Raw genomic sequence first — 9096 nt, 5'->3', positions numbered from 1 at the left:
CACTCACTCACTCACTCACTCACTCACTCACTCACTCACTCACTCACTCTCCCCCTCTCTCTCGCTATGATTCTCCCCCTTAGTTCATATTCGGCGCTTGTTACCCGAGTTAATGTGACGCGCCAACGTGCAGAGTGAGATTTGATACCTGCGCTAATACTGTTCATATTATCGATTGGATTACGAAATTTAATTTTCGCTTTCGCTCTTAGCCTTGCACTGCAGCCGTTAGTTCGCGCTTTGCGGACGCGCTTGCAAGAAAGGGCAGATTTCTCTCTCACATGGGAATTCGAACCTCGAAACTCGGAGAGATTGCCTCACTCACGCCGTGTTAAATTGTAAAGTATTTTTTAGCGGTTATAAATCTCCCTGTGTGCGTACGTGCGTGCGTTATCAGCCATCATTTGTAATCCAATAAAATGAAAAATCCATTCCATAGAAGCATCGCTCTCACCCTCCTCTCTCTCTCTCTCTCTCCTTCGTTATATAACTCCAGCAGTCGTTAATTGTCTGACGTCTTAGTACGTTTGACAGCGCGTGAACGAGTGGAGGAGGGAGTGGGCGTTAAGTAAGTTCGTCACAAGCCCAATTAATTACTAACTGGTCGAACTATTCACGGGTTATAAATGAGTGGGGATAGTGTCGAAATAATGGTGATGAAAGACCCGCAATGTTAACGAGGATCTATTCAAATCTAATGAATTTGTTAATTGCGTTAATAGAATATATTTACATTCATTCACAGCTATGTGTGCATTCTATCGTAAAAGAGTGCACATGTATCCCCGATTTTAATGCCACACTAGCCCGTTTTATTGATATGTCGGTTGATTCTATCTGCCGTTGTTGTCTCTGTCTATTATCTTGTCTTTTCTGCGTTCTCGTGCCATTCCACCAGCTCAACAACGCGTGGCACTAGTGGAAATTTATTATTACACACTTATTCACGTATTGTTATTATTACTTTTTTTATTACATTATTTATTATAACATTTTAAAATTGGAATGGTGACGCACTGGCGATGGTGCTTTCCTCTGTATTACATTTCGCGCCGCTCCGTCCTCAAACATGAGTTGTTTAACTGCTAGTGTCAGCGCCTGTATACGACATCTCAACTCAGTCATTCCTCTAGAGAGCGAGAGAGAGCGTGATAACGAGAGAGAAAAGATGGATACACACACACACACACACACACACACACACACACACACACACTGGTTTATAATGATGTCGACTTAAATACCTTACATACCATTATGTAAGCTTTTACGCATACAACATCATGCCATCGTCCTCACAGTCTCACCCACAAACCGGTAGCAGCGGCATTATTACATAGCTCCACCATTGCCCGTAGCCGGGTTGCGACAAAGACAAACTTACAGTACAAAACCAAGCAAAATATGACTTGCTTTTGCTACGATCTAACACGAAGTCCCTGCCATCTATAAGTCCCGGTTTTCAATCTGCAATTACAGACACCCGTCCCGCAAATCCGATGGTGAGAATTTCTCCCCCCCCCAAAAAAAACACAAAGCAGAGTTAAAAAATCAGCGCCAGCTAGCTAGCTAGCTAAAATGAGAAGATGAGGAAAGAAGCGAAGACTGCGTAGGAGGGAGGAAGGAAGAGATATGAGGCATGAAGAAGGGAAGAGGGGGAGGAGGGCAGCGGGAGGAGGAAAATATGACCGCAATGCGTTAGCATGTAAGTACCAACAAGGCCAGGGAAGACTGAGACTTTACTCAGCACATACTTTTCAATCCCATTAAGAATAGTTTAGAAAGTCAGGGTTAACTACGGGGCAGGATTAGTTAACCATTATCCCATATTCGTTCTCTATCCTAACCATTAAGCTTTCCTCTTAACCCTATACTTTACTAACGTCTACTATTAATACAAGCTACTAATAAATATTCTCTACTAATTCTACATCCGACATTAATTTAACTACTAACCTTATTCCTACTCTTATCCAAACTCTAATAACATCATTATCCCTAACTAACTCTAACTAACCCAGTACTAACCCTAACCCTAATCCCAATTCATCCCAATAGCTATATATATTCTCCTTCGTCGTGTATTCCTGCTAATTTAGATGCATAATATAATAGTAATATATAATAATAGTAATAAGAATAGATGCTATTGAGAATGCATATGGCGTGAAAATAATTGTTTACATTCATTCCTGACCACATCTATTTCATTTCACTGCTGGTAAAAATTTACCTCGTTTGTGAACGCGTGTGTGTTGCAGCATGTGGGTGAAAGCGAGTGTGACAGCGGGTGTGACAGCGGGTGTGACAGCGGGTGTGTGACAGCGTGTGCATGACAGCGGGCGTGTGACAGCGTGTGCATGACAGCGTGTGTGTGACAGCGTTTGTGTGACAGCGTGTGTGTGTCAGCGTGTGTGTGACAGCGTGTGTGTGACAGCGTGTGCATGACAGCGTGTGTGTGACAGCGTGTGTGTGACAGCGTGTGTGTGACAGCGTGTGTGTGACAGCGGGCGTGTGACAGCGTGTGCATGACAGCGTGTGTGTGACAGCGTGTGTGTGTAAGTTAAATACTTCTAAAACTTTTTTAATGAACTTCCAGGATACTGTGTCAAATGCTTTTTCAAAGTCGATGATCATTAAAAGGCCTGGGATATTTTGTCTTTCGGTTTCGTACATGATGTCATATATAAGTCTAGTGTTTCCCCCCAATGAATCTATTTGGTATAAAACTTTTTTGGTTTTCGTGAATCAAGTTATCGAGAGTAGCTTTTATGCGCTCTGCTATACATGGTCAATTTGTAAAAGGTGTTTAGAAGCGAAATGGGTCTCCAATTTTTTAACTTATTTCTAGGTTTGCCCGCTTTAGGGATACAGGTTATAATACCCTGTTGTTGTGTGATGGAAAGTTTATTGTTTTCGTATGCATTTTTTATGGAACGGAGTAGAAATTGGCCTATATCAATCCAAAAGAATTTGTAGAATTCTGTAGTGTAGCCATCCATACTTGGGCTTTTATTATTTTTTGTTTTTTTTAATGCCGATAGTAATTCTTGATATGAGATTAAACCCTCTCTGGCCTCTTTATCGTCATCTGACAATTTTTTTATTGCATCAGGTTCAATATGCTGCGCTAGTAGATTTTCGATATCTTCAGTATTATGTTTGCTTTCATATAGTTTTTGGTAAAAATATTTTTGGCTATCCATAATATCTGCTAACTGTGTAATTGTTTCACCGTTGTCTAGTTCTAATTGTTGTATTGATTTGTTAATGTGGTTTCTATTTTCTAGGTTGCAGAAGTAATTAGACGTTTTTTCACCATATTCATACCATCTTGCTCGAGATCTCACTATACTACCTTTAATTTTATCATTTCTTATATTTTCAAGGTCCAAATTAACTTCTTCTAATTTGTCAATAAATCTGTTATAGTTATGTGGTTTTTGTTTAATTAAATATTCGATTTCTTCAATTTGTTTTTCTAGTTCTGATATTCTAAGCGCATATTATCACGTTTTTTTGGCAGAGTAGGTTATTATTGGGCCTCTTAATTGGACTAATAATGTTTCAAAGAGTAACTGGTCACTAATTTGGAATTGTAAGTCTTTGGTAGGGCATATATTTGCGTAATTTTTGTTATAAGGACTGGCTGCATAATATTAAGATTTAATTTCATTTATCTTGCCTTTAATTAGTTTGACAAATTTGGTATCGCTTAGTAGAGAATTATTAAATTTCCAGTTTTCTTTACCTCTTGTATGTTTAGAGATTTGAATATTTATTTGAACTGAAGAGTGATCCGATTTATATTTTGTAAGTATGCTTGCCTCAGTTACCAAAGAAAGAATATCTTTGGATGTTATAAAAAAATCGAGTCTAGCCATTTGTATTGGGTTTTTGCGGTGCCAAGTGAATTGTTTTTCATTTTCATGGAATACTCTCCAGATATCTATTAACTCTCTTTCGTTCATTATAGATATAACTTGCTCACGAGCTTTAGGGTTGTTTACATGTTTATAATTATATGTATCATGTAGTGGATTCATTATCAAGTTCCAGTCTCCACATATTAGTATACTCTCATTTTCAAAATCACTAACAATATTATTTATGTTTTTGTAAAATTCTGGGTTATCTTCATTGGGTCCATAGATATTAATTAGAGTTAATCTTAGATATTTTTCTAATGTTAGATCTATAGCAATAAAATTCCCATTTGGGTCGCTTTTGTACTTGTGGATTTCATATTCAAAATTGTTGTTGAACAGAACAGCGACACCTCTAGCATTGGATGTATAATGGCTTATGATTGAAAATAGTCCCCACTCGGCTGAAACATAGTTTTTCATTTTTTCATTTATATGAATGTCTTGCAGGCACGCTATTTGAACCTTCTTTTCCTTTAGGCGTTTAAAGATGTCTCTCCTTTTTAATTTATCATTACACCCCCTTACATTCATTGTGACTACCGATATATCATTTTCCATTTTAACCAATTGTACAAGTCATGATATGCAGGGTATTTTTTGTCAATGAAGTCTGGAAATATACATGCAACATATAATGGACGTACAGGACAGACAGAGATGGGACAGACGTTGACAGACACACAAACATATGCAGATTGATGGCCAGTGACAGGGACCTCACCTCTGGTGGGATCCTGTATAGAAATACAACATGCATATAATACATAAAACAATATTAAACTTTCCGGTCTGGGCGTCATATCTGGTAATGAAGGCCGGCTTTTGTGGCTCCCTCTAATTGCATGATTAATTCCACATATTTTAAGTGTGCTTCTTATGGCATGCTCAGTATACTTGGACTTTTATTTTTGGGACAAAGGTATTACAAAATGCAAACGTTACTGTCTCTTATTGGAGGAAGTTATTGTTGATGAGATATGAATGAGGGTGGGATCGGGTGTTAAAGGGAGTGACATATGGTCATGGATGCGGTTAGGAAGGGGAGTTCTAGAACGAAGAGACACAAACGAAGAAACAGGACGAGGAGCGAGAACAGGAACGAGGAGAGGGAGACCTTGAGGTTTTCAACTACCGTGCCAGGTCCTGTGTGCTACAGTGGCTAGGTCGAGTGTAGTGTAATGACCCGAGCAGAAGAAGAAGAAGAAAAAAAAGAAGAAGACAGTGCACTGTGGGGCTTTCAACTACCGTGCCAGGTCCTGTGTGCTGCAGTGGCTAGGTCGAATGTAGTGTAGTGACTCGAGAAGAGGAAGAAGACACGAACGTAAGCATGTTCACACCAAACGCGTGAGAATGCGGTATATCAGCGAAGCGAGAGATGTATCTATGTATTGACTTTGTATGATATTTTAACATCGAGTTGAAAATAAGAATAATTTACCTCGCGCGTATAGGTGTGTTGACTTCCGCTCGGACACGCTACTGTATAGAATACATACGATCCAGCGGTCCACGTATTATAAGCTGGGGTTTCTTTCTAGGAGTTTCTTGATTAATATTTACTTCTTCTAACGTATTGAGTTACGCGGAATTTATGGCCCGTACGCACAGTGTGGCCGATATGCTTACGGTGGAATGTAAAGTGAGCATACAGCATTCGATTCGATTTATATAATTTTAATTTCGCTATGTGACATGTAACGCCCTCGGCAATTGATACGGTTACAGATCGCACTGGTGCTTGTATTTTTAATTGCCATGTCCAGTTTGCTCAAGCATTCCGTACGATAACGTGTATATATATATATATATTCGCTCTTACATCAAGAAACAATTCCGTTGGAATTACTAAACTCATTTCATTTCTGCAAGTTTTGCGTTCGAGTATATCTGCTTGCATTTATTTATGTTTCCTATCTCATAATTATTTATTGTTATTGTTACTCGTCAGTCGGTTTTCTCTTCTTTTTTCTTGTTATTGTTCTTATTCTTGTTCTTCTTCTTGTTCTTCTTCTCCTCCTTTCATTATTTCTTTTTCTGGTCAGACGCTCTCATGAAATTTAATAGGACGTATGAAAAGGAAATGGAATGTAATTAAAGGGAGAGTTTACTCTAGGTTCTAGGGTTATGTTCAGCTAATTTAGGTGATAATTACGCTACATAAAACGTTTCATGGTTTAATCACCATTAGAAAATTGTTTTTATGTTTTAAAACTAACGACTACAGTTTGATTACAACGACGGTGGCGCCACTCAAAGCGCACGATCTGATAAGTTGCGCAAAACCATTGACCTATCCTGAAAATTTAATTAATTGGATTCGGATCACCACCAAAATGTAATCAATTCTAAGTTACCCCATTTCTGACCTATCCTGAAAATTTTATTATTTAATTAATTGGATCCGGATCACCAGCAAAATGTAATCAATTCTAAGTTACCCCATTTCTGACCTATCCTGAAAATTTTATGACAATCCGTCCATAACTTTTTCAGTTAGGCTGTACACAAACCCACATACCAACACTCAAACACACGCCAGTGAAAACCTAACCTCCGCCAAGCCCCTGGCGGAGGTAATAAGTGTAACGACTTTAGGTTCCGGGTGTACTGTTTTTTTTTAACAGTGTTATTGTTTCCAGATTACATTCACAAAGCATATACAGTACATGTAGTAAAAATGTGATTTACAGTATTTGCAGTCATACAAAATTCAACAGTACATGCAATGTAGGAACATCGATGTAGTCATGATGCAGACGAAAAATATAACAAAAAGGTGATATGACTACTGTTATGACGACAAAAAAGACTACAAAGAACGGTATAAAAGTATATAAAAGTAAAGTAGATCGGTATATTGATACAATTTATTGTAGTGAATTGAGGAAGGCTGACCATTTACCATAGAAAGGATTCTGGCTTTAGGTTCGTGAGGGTAATATGCTTTTCAATGTTCATTATATGTTTGATATATGCCTTTACTACGGCAGCATTTTAGCGCCACAAAAAAAATATTTTTATCTCGAAATTACGAAATAAACCAGACCACCACCAATCCAGCCTTTCCAGACGATCGATCCACTGGAGCGCAACGTGCGTGCTTATAGGCCTGTTGTACATCCAACCAACTTCCAACCACATAATATTCCGTGAGAAGCCGTCTATACACCCGTTTATGCAGAGTCCAAATGGCATAAATTTATCATACGAATCAAAATGCCACACAAAATTGGGACCCCGTGTGAAATATTGTCTGCGACGAATCCTGCCATGGGAACGCAGCTGAACGCCGACTGGATCAAGAATCTTCAATAGTATAGTATAGTACAATAGTATCCGTACTTCTTCCAAGTAAACAACGTACCCTCGCTGTACACATATAAGGTGCATCCGCCTATAGGCTAGCCATGCAAGTCCCCACCTTCCCCTAACAAGCCTTCAATGAACAGCGAAAGTTCTAACAAATCAGATTTGAATTCCCGGCGAAATAGCCAAGGGTGGAACGCTATTAGTGATACACCGGCGGTATTAGCTACGTTTGCTGGAAGATAATATCATGCCTGGGTTGCTCAACATAGCAAGATTTCATACGTAGCTAAGCCCTAGCCCGAAATAGAAGCTGGAAACTAACTGCTTCCGTGCCTCGCCCTACAACAAAAACGACCGGTTAACTCAAGGAGAGCCGCCCACTGCAAGAATGACTGCGATTGCATTGAAACTGCCCTTATTCAAGAGAACTATTTCCTAATTACGAGATAGTATTTCGTATAATTACAAGGAAACTATTCGAATTACGAGAAACTTATTTCGCTAATTACGAGAAGAAAGCGATTCGCCTAATTCACGCCAAAACTATTTCGCTAAATTACGAGAAACGGTATTTCGTAAATTACGGAGCGATACTATTTTCGCTAATTTCGAGATTAAAAAAAAATCTGCTGCCATTAAAATCGCTGCCCCCGTACTTTACCATTGCCAAAAGTTCGGTAATTTATTGTTTTCATTTCTACCATTTATATATTACATATTTTAGTAATTATATTAGTTGATTAATGATAGTATCGGTGTATTGAATTCCCTAGGATAATGTCATTTTCCTCTCAATTTTTAAATCGTCGGTAGCCACATGGCTTACAAACCACATTACATACATCCCTCTATACAGTTTTGACATTGGGCTGCCACGGTAGCCCTAGCTAAATGACTAAGGCTCGTTTCAGTTTCTTCATTACAAAAAAGCTACTAGCTATCACTGATCCACGATAGCCTATTATTTAAAAAACAATTCATTTGGTAAGAATTCGATTAGTATTTTGTATTGAAAGTACCTGAAGAAATTTGCCTATCGCCCTGATGTTACGCCCGGGGCGCCCAATGCGAGGAAGGGCCTAATTCTGCTCTCACAAAACTCAATTTTGTGTGAACACGAAAACTAATTCTGTCAATCCTAGTACCCAACAAAAACTCAATTTTGTGAACACAAAACTCAATTCCTGTCAATCCGTACCCACAGACAACTCGATTTTGTGAACACAAAACCTCAATTCTGTCCAATCCGTCCCACAAAACATCAATTTGTGAAACAAAACTCAATTCGTGTCAATCTGCTACCACAAAACTCAATTTTGTAGAACACAAAAACTCAATTCTGTCAAATCCGGGTCCACACAAACTCGATTTGTTGCCCCAAATCATGGCCAGCACGCACTGTTAAGAAGCGGCATACCCCATTGGTCAAGAACTCGTGCGGCTGGGAGAGCACCCGGCCCCAAGTTAGATGCCAGATATGCCATATGACTACTAGGCACTTAGCGATATGACTACTAAGCGCACTTTAAAAAAAAAACGCCAACCCTAACAAAATACCCGTAACCTAACCTAAACTCTAAACCTAACCTCAAACCCTAACCTAACCCCTAAAAAAAAAAAAATTAATTAAATTAAAGTAGCACCTAGTAGTCATATCATAGTCGCCATACTCTCTGTCCTTTGCCGGCTGCGAGGAAATGCACTGTCATGAGTCCCCATCCTGTTTCTTCTGACCAATGGTAGCCCTTCTTACATACGTGCTGCCATATTTGGGCAAACAAAATCGGAGTTTTGTGGAACCGGATTGAGCAGAATGGAGTTTTTGTGTTTACAAAATTGAGTTTTGCTGATCTCTCTC

Source organism: Priapulus caudatus, unplaced genomic scaffold (assembly GCF_000485595.1).
Source record: "Priapulus caudatus unplaced genomic scaffold, Priapulus_caudatus-5.0.1 Scaffold217, whole genome shotgun sequence".
NCBI lineage: Eukaryota > Metazoa > Priapulida > Priapulimorpha > Priapulimorphida > Priapulidae > Priapulus > Priapulus caudatus.
This window is presented reverse-complemented; position numbering follows the sequence as displayed.